The sequence below is a fragment of the Bos indicus genome, chromosome 11 (assembly GCF_029378745.1).
Source record: "Bos indicus isolate NIAB-ARS_2022 breed Sahiwal x Tharparkar chromosome 11, NIAB-ARS_B.indTharparkar_mat_pri_1.0, whole genome shotgun sequence".
Lineage (NCBI taxonomy): Eukaryota > Metazoa > Chordata > Mammalia > Artiodactyla > Bovidae > Bos > Bos indicus.
Window position 1 is genome coordinate 99,054,520 of NC_091770.1, and position 12,911 is coordinate 99,067,430.

The window sequence follows — 12,911 nt, forward strand, 5'->3', positions numbered from 1 at the left end:
TCCAGGCCAGCTTCCCCCTCACCCACAGGTGTGCAGGGACTGGCCTGGCCTGGGGACCATCAGGCTCAGGCCCTCAGTCTGTCGTGGCTGGTGATATTGCACAAGTGCGTTAGCTCCTCCTGGCCTCAGTCTCCCCATCAGTGTAATAGGGGCATGGGCTTCGTGGTCCCTCGGAGCCTCCTGGTCCCTGTGGGTTGGAGTCTCAGAGGGGCTGCAGGTGGTGAAGCCACCAGCTGTAGCTCACGGTCAACCCTCACTGTTCTTCATAGTCCGAGTCCTCACAGCATGCTTACCAGAGGGGTCAGGATAATCCTCATCTAAAGATGAGGACATTGGGGCTCAGAGAGATTTGGGGCCTTGCCCAAGGTCAGAAGAGGAGCTGCACAGGGCTCTGGGGCAGGACGACAGCAACAGCCGGGCTCCCAGCACCTGGCCCTGGGCCCGGAGAAGGGTGTGGGGACGGTCTGTACACCGGCCAGGTTTTTCCATTGCCTGGGGGTCCTGGTGATGTGAATGGTTCAGAGAGAGCCCAGCGTGGAGCCTGGCACCTAGTGGGTACTTTGCTAACATTGGCAGCCCTGTGCTTTCACCAGGCCCTAATACCTCTCGCCAGGCCTGGCACTCAGCATGTATGGAAATAGTAAAAACGATAGCATGATCTTTGCCAGGGAAACCCCTCAATCCCTGTCAAGCGGGATGGTGGGTCCCCCAGAACAGGCACGGCTGTGCCCTCCAAGGCCAGCGCTGGGCTCACACCAGGCCCTGTGCCTCCCATCCTCTGCTGAGGGGACTTGAAGCAGGCGGGTACGTTCCCCCAGACACAGGGTGGAATGCCCCTCCTCAGATAATAATCGCACTGCCCTTTTTCGGTTCTTAGCCGCAGGGAGTAAATCGGAGGGTGAACTCTGACTGACTGCCCAGCCCCTGGATTCTCCCAGCTCGCCCCCACGGGCCTTTGCACAGCCTGGCATCCTTTCCCTTCATCTGGGACTGGGCTTGAAGGCCGGCGATTTGCATCGCAGCCTCACTTCTCTAATGAATCCAAGAAAAGCTGTTAATTTTTTCCTTGGCTCAGCTTTTTATTCACAAGGACAGTGTGATGACTTCAAGCTCCTTGCACACAGGACTGGAAACTGTAAGTCCAATGTAATCTACCTGTTCACAACATTTCATAACTATCAGTGCGACCCTCTAACTTTACTATAGAGGAGAAATAAAAGGAGAGTAGTTTATAACCCGGTCATGGATGCAAAGGCTCAGGCTTGCCCACACTAGGAGATTCTAGGAAGTGGATAGTTATTGGCCCTTGCTTAGAAGAAATAAATCTGTCCTGTGGGACGTTCCTGGTGGTCCAGTGGCTAAGACTCCCCGCTCCCAATGCAGGGGGCCTGGGTTTGATCCCTGCTCAGGGACCTAGATCCCACAAGCCACACAGATCTTTTCCCGTGTGCCACAGCTAAGATCCAGTGCAGCCGAAAAAGAGAAAGAGGGAAAGAAAGAAAAGAAATAAGTCTGGCCTAAACTAGGCCGCTCCCTAGCCTAGTCCCTTCTAAACTCCGCTCCCACCCAGCCTGTTCCTCCAAGGTCTTTCAAAGCATTTCAGAGCCCAGAAAACTAGTCATCTGTCCCAAGGCGGGGCACTTCCTCCTCTGGTCCTCACTCAGTCATCAGCTTCTCTGGAGCATGTTCTCTGACCAGGTCCTGGCAAAGCGCTGAGACCACAGTGTGGACCGATGTTGGGATCCAGAGTGAGGTACTCCGCCCGTGGCAAAGGTCATGAGGAAGGAGGCTCGACATACGCAAAGGCGGGATCGAGCCTCAGGACTCCCCCTGGAACTCCTGGAGCATCTACCCCCATAACCAGAGCCTGCCTACTTTACTACTCTGTGCTCTCCCCTACACCTCTGACTTTACGGGGGGCTGTCCCCCACCACCTCTTTCGGACAAGGAGTTAACTTAGAGCTCCAGTTAATAAAAACTCCTGGGTGTGACAAGAGTGTTTTAACCTACAAACTCCTCTGAAGGTTCTCTGGCCTGCCTGACAGGCTTGTCCGGCCACATGCCATCGCTCACAGCCTCCCAACCGTGAGAGGCACGAGATGCTTTAAACCTTCTAAAAACAGGTTCCTTAGAAAAGTTAGAAAACTATTAGTATAAGTATAATGGGCTGATTAGAAATTGTATTGGTGAAGGGTTTTTCATTTGTTGAGCCAATGTTTGTTGCTAAGTCTCCACATCCCCTGCCCTTACACACGTTAATGAGTATATAGAAGAAATAAGTATTAACCTTTGATATTAATCACGTTAGACCTTAGGCTAAGTAAATTCTTTCCTTAACTAAAACCCACTATACCCTCACCCTATAGGAATGTAACTTTATTTGGGTGGTGTCTGTTTTAAGAATAATCACCCCTGGAGAAATAAGTGTCCTGGTTGACTGACCTCTGTCACAAGGAGAGAGAGGGTCATAAATTGTCAGCAGGGCCCCCTGGCCAGAAGATGATGTAACACCCCTAAGACCTCTGTATACATTTGTATGAAGCACCTGACTTTGATAAAAGTCAGGACTGCTGACCCCGCGTGACTTTTGCATGACATCTCAGTGTATAAAAGTAGACCATGGAAAATAAAGAATTGGGATCAATTTCTCGAAATACTGGTCTCCCCATGTCGCTCTCTCTCTCACTCTGGTTGATTCTCCATCTGGAGCGCGGAACCCACCATGCTTACTAATTATGCCTGGGCTTCTAAGATCCGAGCGGGGAGGCCTCAGTGTCTCCTCTCCTTCGGGAGAACAGAAGGACGCCTGCGGCCTATGTAAGTGGTGCAAGCTTCTTGTCTTGAAGTTTTATTGGTCTCCCGCGTAAACCAAGCTACTCAGCCTCTTTCCTCCACTGAATTTTCCTACTGAGCTATCCTCATCCTATTACTCTTTATATCTTTGATAAAATATTTAAATAAATAGGTCGCCGACGCCGTCCCCGCTTCGAATACCCTGGATCAGCCGGGGCTGGACCCCGGCAGACCAGGCCTGTCAAGAGATGCCCACAAACACTGTCTCCATTACTATCCAGCACGTGTATTTCCTGACCAACGCGAAGGTGTGTGTTATGGCTCGAATCGTGTCCTCCAAAAGCATATGTCCAAGTCCTAACCTCTGATAACCTGTGAATATTTCCCCAGTGGCTCGGGGGTAAAGAACCTGCCTGCAATGCAAAAGACATGCTGGAGATGCAAGTTCAATCCGTGGGTCGGGAAGATCCGCTGGGGATCTTGGGGTTGGTCCGTGGGGTCGCAGAGTTGGACGTGGCTGAGCGACTAAACAACAATCTGTGAATGTGGCCTTATTTGGAAACAGGATCTTCGAAGGTGTGACCCATTTAAGACGATGGACTTCCCCTGGTGGTCCAGTGGCTAAGATTCTGGGCTGCAGGCGGCCCAGGTTTGATCCCTGGTGAGGCAACTAGATCCCACATGCGGCAACTAAAGGTCCCGCGTGCTGCAACTAACACTGGCCCAGACAAAAATAGCAATGCATGCGTGCTAAGTCACTTCAGTCACGTCTGACTCTTTGTGACCCCACGGACTGTAGCCCACCAGGCTCCTCTGTCCATGGGATTCTCCAGGCAAGAATACTGGAATGGGTTGCCATTCCTTTCTCCAAAAAATAGTAATAATAGTAAATAAGTAAATATTCGAAAAATTGAAGACGAGGTCTCACTGGATCAGGGTGGACCATTGCCAGTACAGTTTGTTTCCTTGTAAGAAGAGAAAAGAACACAGACACACGGGAGAAAGTTCATGTGAAGACAGCTGCTGCTGCTGCTGCTAAGTCGCTTCCGTCGTGTCCGACTCCGTGTGACCCCACAGACGGCAGCCCACCGGGCTCCGCTGTCCCTGGGAGTCTCCAGGCAAGAACACTGGGAGTGGGTGAGGCAGAGACTAATGTGTCTACGAGCCAAGGAACACCGAGGACTCCTGACAGCACAGAAGCTAAGAGAAAAGCATGGACCAGATTCTCCTCCTCTAAGCTAAGAGAAAGCATGGCCCCAATAACACCTTGATTTTGGACTTTCAGCCTTCAGAACCACCCGCTGTGTGGTACTTCGGTACAGACGGCCAGGAGACTAACCCAACCGGACACTAGAGGGCGCTGGGGGCACGGCCCCTGAGGGCAGGAGTTCCGGCGGGCTCCTTGGAGGGCGCGGCCTTCAAGCCCAGTCCCAGAGGAAGGGAAAGGATGCCAGGCGGTGCAAAGGCCCGTGGGGGCGAGCTGGGAGAATCCAGGGGCTGGGCAGTCAGTCAGAGTTCACCCTCCGATTTACTCCCTGCGGCTAAGAACCGAAAAAGGGCAGTGCGATTATCTGAGGAGGGGCATTCCACCCTGTGTCTGGGGGAACGTGCCCGCCTGCTTCAAGTCCCCTCAGCAGAGGATGGGAGGCACAGGGCCTGGTGTGAGCCCAGTGCTGGCCTTGGAGGGCACAGCCGTGCCTGTTCTGGGGGGACCCACCATCCCGCTTGACAGGGATTGAGGGATTTCTCAGGACACCGGACTTCCAGAGCTAAAAGTAGCACCATCCTGAGAGAACGGGGATGGGTGGTCCCCTTAGACGGGCCGAGTGCAGGGGTGCCTGCTCCCGTCCTGTGCCTGAAACCCTGCTGACTCCCCAGATGGACTTAATCTCAGGGGAACCCCCCTCCTCGACCACCTCCTGACCACTCGGTTCAAAATCTGCGGGTGCCTGGTAGGCTGATCCTCTCTCTGACGTGGTAGCCCACGGCCCTTGATGTCTATCAATTCTGGCCTTTCTCCTAAGGTGGCTACGCCTCCTCTGCCCCACATCACACCTGCCACCATCTCACCGGATCACAGAGGTAGGAATAACACTAATGCGATCAGTTCTGATTTGCTCACTCAGCACCAGGCGCTGCAGTAAGGACTATACTGATGTCATCAGACCCTTTCAACAGCCCTGGGAAGCAGGCGCTACCCTCAAACTCCCCCCAACCTTAATAGGCAGGGAAGGAACTTCCCGGGTGGCCCAGCAGATAAGAATCTGGGTGCCAGTACAGAGCACAGGGGTTCGATCCCTGATCTGGGAAGATTTCACATGCCTCGGGGTAAAACAACTCATGTACCACAACTACTGAAGCCTGTGCCTAAAGCCAGTGCTCCGCAATGAGACGCCACCACGGTGAGAAGCCTTCACACCACAGTGAGTAACCCCCAGTTGCTGCAGCTAGAGAAAGCCTGAGTACAGCAGCAAAGACCTGGTGCAGCCAAAAATAAATAAAATCTAAAAGCAAAACGAAAAAAGGCAAGGAAGTTTGCAACAACGATAACATAACAATAAAAACCAGTCCATCCTAAAGGAAATCAACCCTGAATATGCTCTGGAAGGACTGATGCTGACGCTGAAGCTCCAATCCTTTGGCCACCTGATGCGAAGAACTGACTCGTTAGAAAAGACCCTGATGCTGGGAAAGACTGAAGGCAGGAGGAGAAGGGGGCAACAGAGGACAAGATGGTTGGATGGCATCACTGACTCGATGGACATGAATTTGAGCAGACTCGGGAGATACTGAAGGACAGGGGAGCTGGTGTGCTGCAGTCCGTGGGGTTGCAAAGAGTGGGACACAACTGAGCGACTGAACAACAACAAACACTCAAATGGGGCTCCGGCAGGTCAGGGGAGGGTTCAAATCATGGGATGCCCACAGTTTAAGAGCCCAGCGTGTGGCCCTTTCCTCTCCTCTGCCAGTCTTGGCCCTTCACTCTCACTGCCAGCTCTCAGGAAAGGTGGTACCTTGGGGCTGGGGGTGGCCTGGGCTGTCTGGCTCTGTGGAGCGGGGGAGAGCCTGTGTGGGATGAGGCCACGCTTAACCACTCATGCTACCTGGGGCTGGAAACCAGGATCCGGCTTCCACTGCAGGGGACTGCCAGGGCAGCGACTGGTGTGTGTGTCCGGGTGAGTCTGTGGGCACAGGAGTGAGTATCATACTGCACCCTTTGTGGAGCAGGTCTGTCCTGCCAAACCTTTGATGCCCACCTGGGATTGGGCACCAAGCAGACACCAGCGGAGAAGGTTAGGACACAGGCTTTGGGGTCATGCACACCTTGGCTGTGTGACTCAGGGCAAGTCACTTTACCTCTCTCAATGTCAGTTTCCCTACCTGTGAAATAAATAAAAATAAGGTACTTCATGGAAAGCCCTTCACTGAATGCCTGGCACATAAAAGGTGACTGTAAATGGCAAATGTTAATAATAGAGTGGGCACTTTATGAATACCCATGACATTCGTATGATATGACCCATTTCAGCGGGACTGACTTCATCAGATCTCAGGAGGCTTAGTGCTGAGGGCCTGCGATAGTTTGAAGGGCCTATGAAAATGTTTTCATTTTAATTTATTTTAAAATAAGAACACAAGTGGGGCTAGTGTTAAAGAGCCTGCCTGCCAATGCAGGAGACATGAGACATGCATTCAATCCCTGGGTCGGAAGATCCCCTGGAGGAGGGCATGGCAACCCACTCCAGTATTCTTGCCTGGAGAATCCCACAGACAGAGGAGCCCCGAGGGGTACAGTCCATGGGGTCGAAAAGAGTCAGACACGACTGAAGCGATTTAGCACGCGTGCACAAGGGAATGTAATATAATAATGAATCTAGCCTGGACAATATTTGTTCTTTATACCAACATAGTTATAAACTATATATATTTTTTTGGCCAAGCTGTGTGGCTTGCGGGATCTTAGTTCCCTGACCAGGGACTGAACCAGGGCTCTTGGCAGTGAGAGCATGAAGTCTGAACCACTGGACCACCAGGGAGTTCTCCTTTGATATATTTTTTTTTTTTTAATGGAGAAAGGGGCCCATGAAGTAGAAGTGAATAGGGTCCTTGAAAGTTTTAATGTGACCTTGAACGTGGGGTAAAACTGTGTGCGGTTGTGACTACTTGTGCAAATAAGAGTGTTTGCCCTTGAGTACTTGCACATGTCTCTTTCCTTTGAGCCCGTGGTATCATGGGGACAGTTTCCAGGAACTTGAAGGGGAGGGAAAGCCACTGGGGGTCTGAGCCGAGGGTGGGAAGGGCACAGGTGGCCACTTGGGCTGCCCTCACCAGCAACACTGCCAGGTGTCAAGGCGTTGCATGCTGCTTGCATGTTGCATGTCCAGCTCTTTGCAACCCCTGAACTGAAGACTGCAAGGCTCCTCTGTCCATGGAATTTTCCCGGTGAGAATATTGGAGTGGGTTGCCATTTCCTCCTGCAGGGGATCTTCCCGACCCAGGGATGGAATCCAGGTCTCTTGCATCTCCTGCACTGGTAGGCGGATTCTTGACCACTGAGCCACCTGGGAATCCCTGCAAGCCACTGCTGTGGGGAAATGGGTGCTTGTTGTCCCTGAGGCCACCAAAAGGGGACACGCAGAGCCAGTCCTGTCTAGACTTCTGGCTAGCTGGCCCTAGACATTAAGCCATACGATACATTAGGACAGAGGACAACTTTGTGTCTCAGAGGGGAGTGTGGCCTCACTTCATAGAGGAGACCGTCGGTGGGGAGTGTGCTGGTCCAGGCCCACCCCGAGGTGCGACTGCTGGCCTCCCAGACCAGGGTTCTTGCACTGACTGGGCTGACCTAGGTATCTCTGCAGGGGCTCATTCACAGACACCTGGGAGCTCTCACCATTGCCTCATTCAGAGACACCAGAAGGCTCTGGGGCAGCCTTTCCCAAGCCACACCACCTCCAACTCCCCATGTGCCTCATCTCTCATCTTCCAGAAAGCAAGATAACTTCCCTGGATAACTCCTCTACAGCCCTGATGACGAGCTTAAGGGTAATGACCATAGCCTTTTATTTACTGCACACTTTCTCTGTGCCAGGCTGCCTGCCCAGCACTTTCCACGGCCCATCACTTTGAATCCCATGAGAGAGGTGCCATCAAGAGGCCAAGTAACAGACCCAAGGCCACAGCTAGCAGGTAGCAGAGCTGGAATTTGAACTCAGGACACAGACTTCAAAGCCTGTACTCACTGCCACTGTGGAGCAAGGGAAGGCTGAGCAGTGACACCACGGCCCCTTGGGCTACTGACTCACTATTTCCAGAAAGAATCGATGAAGCACAGACTGAGAGATGCTCAGTGGGAAAGGAGAGAATTTGATCTAGTTGCTTACATTTTATGGATGGGGATAGTGATGAGCAGGGAGGGGCACCGACCAGCCCAGATTCCAGGGGGAACCAGATGACCTGGGGCATAATCCTGGCATTTTTTCTCATCCTAGCAGCTGCCTGGGACATCATTATGCCTGTGTCTCAGAGGAAGATGCTCAATAAACTTTCACTGAGTGAGAGAATGAATGTTTATCTCTCCAACCAGACTGTGAGCTCCGTTAGAACTAGGACTCTTCTTTGTTCATCTTTTTACTATCAACAACTGGTGCAGGAACTTAGATACACACCTTTTATTACTTCAGATCAGATCAGATCAGTCGCTCAGTCGTGTCTCTTTGCCACCCCATGAATCACAGTAAGCCAGGCCTCCCTGTCCGTCACCAACTCCCGGAGTTCACTCAGACTCATGTCCATCGAGTCAGTGATGCCATCCAGCCATCTCATCCTCTGTCGTCCCCTTCTCCTCTTGCCCCCAATCCCTCCCAGCATCGGAGTCTTTTCCAATGAGTCAACTCTTCGCATGAGGTGGCCAAAGTACTGGAGTTTCAGCTTTAGCATCATTCCCTCCAAAGAAATCCCAGGGCTGATCTCCTTCAGAATGGACTGGTTGGGTCTCCTTGCAGTCCAAGGGACTCTCAAGAGTCTTCTCCAACACCACACTTCAAAAGCATCAATTCTTCGGCGCTCAGCCTTCTTCACAGTCCAACGCTCACATCCATACATGACCACAAGAAAAACCATAGCCTTGACTAGACGGACCTTTGTTAGCAAAGGAATGTCTCTGCTTTTGAATATGCTATCTAGGTTGGTCATAACTTTCCTTCCAAGGAGTAAGCATCTTTTAATTTCATGGCTGCAGTCACCATCTGCAGTGATTTTGGAGCCCAGAAAAATAAAGTCTGACACTGTTTCCACTGTTTCCCCATCTATTTGCCATGAAGTGATGGGACCGGATGCCATGATCTTCATTTTCTGAATGCTGAGCTTTAAGCCAACTTTTTCACTCTCCACTTTCACCTTCATCAAGAGGCTTTTGAGTTCTTCTTCACTTTCTGCCATAAGGGTGGTGTCATCTGCATATCTGAGGTTATTGACATTCCTCCGGCAATCTTGATTCCAGCTTGTGTTTCTTCCAGTCCAGCGTTTCTCATGATGTACTCTGCATATAAGTTAAATAAGCAGGGTGACAATATACAGCCTTGACGTACTCCTTTTCCTATTTGGAACCAGTCTGTTGTTTCATGTCCAGTTCTAACTGTTGCTTCCTGACCTGCATACAAATTTCTTAAGAGGCAGGTCAGGTGGTCTGGTATTCCCATCTCTTTCAGAATTTTTCACAGTTGATTGTGATCCACACAGTCAAAGGCTTTGGCATAGTCAATAAAGCAGAAATAGATGTTTTTCTGGAACTCTCTTGCTTTTTCGGTGATCCAGCGGATGTTGGCAATTTCATCTCTGGTTCCTCTGCCTTTTCTAAAACCAGCTTGCACATCAGGAAGTTCACGGTTCACATATTGCTGAAGCCTGGCTTGGAGAATTTTCAGCATTACTTTACTAGCGTGTGAGATGAGTGCAATTGTGCGGTAGTTTGAGCATTCTTTGGCATTGCCTTTCTTTGGGATTGGAATGAAAACTGACCTTTTCCAGTCCTGTGGCCACTGCTGAGTTTTCCAAATTTGCTGGCATATTTATTACTTCAGCAAGTATTTATTGAACTCCCATTATGCGTTATGCCCTAGCCTAGCCACCAGGCACACAGAGAACAGGATACCTTCCTTTCCCTTAAGGTGTGCACACAGAATGAGGGGGACAAATGAGTAATCAGACCATTCTAATACAGTGTGAGCCTTAATATGCAAAGAATTCTTATAAATCAGTTACAAAAGACCAACATGTCAATAGAAAAAAAAAAAGTGGGCAAAAGATATACATTCACACACAAAAAGAAAACAGCATGTAAACTGGAAGAGATGCTGAACCTTGTCATAACTGACAAAGTGCAAACTACAATGAAACACGATTTTCTGTGTCTCAGGCAGAGAATAATAAGATTGAGATACACCAAGTCAATACTATGATGCCCTAAAAGTCACTGGTATATCTTCTGGAGGGCAACTTAATATTAGTGACTTATATTATTCATTCCAATCCCAAAGAAAGGCAATGCCAAAGAATGCTCAAAACTACCGCACAATGCTGGGAAAGATTGAGGGCAGGAGGAGAAGGGGACGACAGAGGATGAGATGGCTGGATGGCACCACCAACTCGATGGACATGGGTTTGGGTAGACTCCAAGAGTTGGTGATGGATAGGGAGGCCTGGAGTGCTGCAGTTCATGGGGTTGCAAAGAGTTGGACACGACTGAGCAACTGAACTGAATACTCCAGAATTCTGGGGCTGACCAAGCAGGAAAGATACAATTTGTTAGGGGTAGATGCAGATGTACAGAAGGACACAATGTGGGATTAGAAAAACCAGGTCCAGAAGTGCATGGATTAAGCAGCCTCACTTCTGTAAAACTGTATCTATATACTTCTTTCCCTGGATAGAAGTGGTGTTAACAGCTGGGGGCTTCCCTCGTGGCTCAGGTGGTAAAGAATCTGCCTGTAATGCAAGAGACCCAGGTTCAAAACCTGGATCCCCTGGAGAAGGAAATGGCAACCCACTCCAGTATTCTTGTCTGGAGAATCCCATGGACAGAGGAGCCTGGTAGACTACAGGCCATGGGGTCGCTAAGAGTCAGACACAACTCAGCAACTAAATAAGACAACACAACCAACAGGCAGATTGTGATTTGGGGAAATAGATCTGGATGGAAATGTGGCATAAAAATGGAGAGTGAAGTGACCTAGCAATATGGAATATACAGTTTTGTAAGAAATTAAAATTTGTGTATAGAATAGCAGTTGCAAATATTCAAACAATAAAGTCTGGCTAAAGGAGCTTAAAAAAAAGTATAATCAGCCATTACAATGATGAGGTTCTAGAAGTTATGATATGACACTTACCCTCAGAGAACTGAAATCCACCTAAGTAGGAGGTTAGGGCTCAGCTTTTTGGGTCCCTCCCATTTTCCAAGCCTCAGTTTCTCCATCAGGACAAGATGTCTGGGCCCAGTGGCCCCTAAGGGCCCTTCCGCCCTTCTCTGCCCTGCCCAGGACCCGGCTCGCTCACCCCCGATCCTCGCTCTGGGCAGCTGCCTCTTCCCTCCTGTTGGCGCTTTGCCTGTTCCTCCTGCGCTCGCTGCCGCTCCAGTTTCTTTGTCATCTTGAGATCCTTCCACTTCTTTTTCTCCTCTTTTTCTGGATAAGAGGACAATTGGTGGAGGGAAGAGTGACTTGGAGGTGGGAAAGGACTTGGAACAGCCCAGGAGGTGGTGTCCTCTCAGTAGGTCAGCCTGGGGACCCCAATGCTGCCTAGAGAGCAGCCAGAGAAGCCTTCCAGGGCTTCTGGCCTCCTCATTTTGGGTACTAGTAAGACCTAGAGGGGACAAACCTGGTGGCTTTTCCCCAAGATTCAGCTGTGCACTGATGGGCGGTGGGGAGGTAAGCACAGACACTTAGCTCTCCATTGGGCCCATCCCCGCCAGGGCCCACCTCCACCCCCTAGTCCCTGACTTACTCTGTTGCTTCCACTTCCGCCACTCTACTCTTTGGCCATGTTCACCCTGGAGAAGGAGTTGGGGGAGATACAGGAGTGAGGCTGAATGGTCACACCTGAGCTGGGGTGGGGGAGGTGTTCCCACTTGCTGCTCCCCAGCTGTCTCCTCTGTTTAAATGAGCTCTTGTTGGTTAGTGCTCAGTCGTGTCCAACTGTTTTGCGGCCCATGGACTGTAGCCACCAGGCTCCTCTGTTTGTGGGATTCTCCAGGCAAGAATACCTGAGTATTTCCTTCTTTCCTTTCTTCCTTCAAGAATTCCTGCCATTTCCTTCTCCAGGGGATCCTGCATTGGCAGGCAGATTCCTTACTGTCTGAGCCACTAGGGAAGCCCCTTTAAATGAGGGTAGTGAGGAAACGAGGGGCAACCCCCCCACACACACACACAATACTGCCAAGAGAGAGCGTCAGGAGGGCAGGGACATGTACCCCCAGTGCCTGAGACCATAGCTGGAACATAGTAAGCATTCAGTAAATTGTTAAATGAGTTCCTACTGGAGAGAAGAGGAAAGAGGGTTCAGGGGGACAGGACTTGCCCACTGCCGCCCTGGTTATCAGAAGAGATACGCCATGAAAGGGCTCGGGAAGGAGCCGGGTCCGCCTTCCGAATCCGAACCCCGGGCAGAGTTGCCACTAAGGACTCCGGCAAGGTTGCCATTGGCCATAAGCAACGGCAACCCAATCCAGTACTCTTGCCTGGAAAATCTCATGGGCGGAGGAGCCTGGTGGTCTACAGTCCATGGGGTCGCGAAGAGTCCGGACACGACTCAGCGACTTCACTTCACTCCGGTAAGGTAATGAGTTACCAACGACCTGTCCCGGCTCCGACTCAAAACCCCGGTTCCCACCTCCGCTGCTCATCCAGCGCACAGGGGTTACTGAGGCCACAAGCAGGCAACAAGCTCGGGGACTCCGGCCGCGGAGCAGCGACAAAGCCTGGAGCTGGAGGGGCGACTCGGCCCCGCCACGGGGCCCCACGCGGCTCTATCTCTTAACCCCAGCCCGGTGCCCTGCCGCAGGGCTCGCACATCCCTCCACCTACCGGACCACAGGGCCGCTTCCTCGCGCGCTCTGCCAT

At 51.1% G+C, this 12,911-nt stretch overlaps 1 long non-coding RNA gene across 1 annotated transcript; it reads right to left on the bottom strand.

Annotated features, from left to right (window-relative positions):
* Nucleotides 1-11,360: 11,360 nt before the first annotated feature.
* Nucleotides 11,361-12,911, bottom strand: LOC139185687 (uncharacterized). The gene is made up of 3 exons (XR_011569172.1): nt 12,876-12,911; nt 11,797-11,842; nt 11,361-11,477 (listed from the first exon to the last, which is right to left on the bottom strand). It is a non-coding gene; the product is annotated as an uncharacterized lncRNA (long non-coding RNA).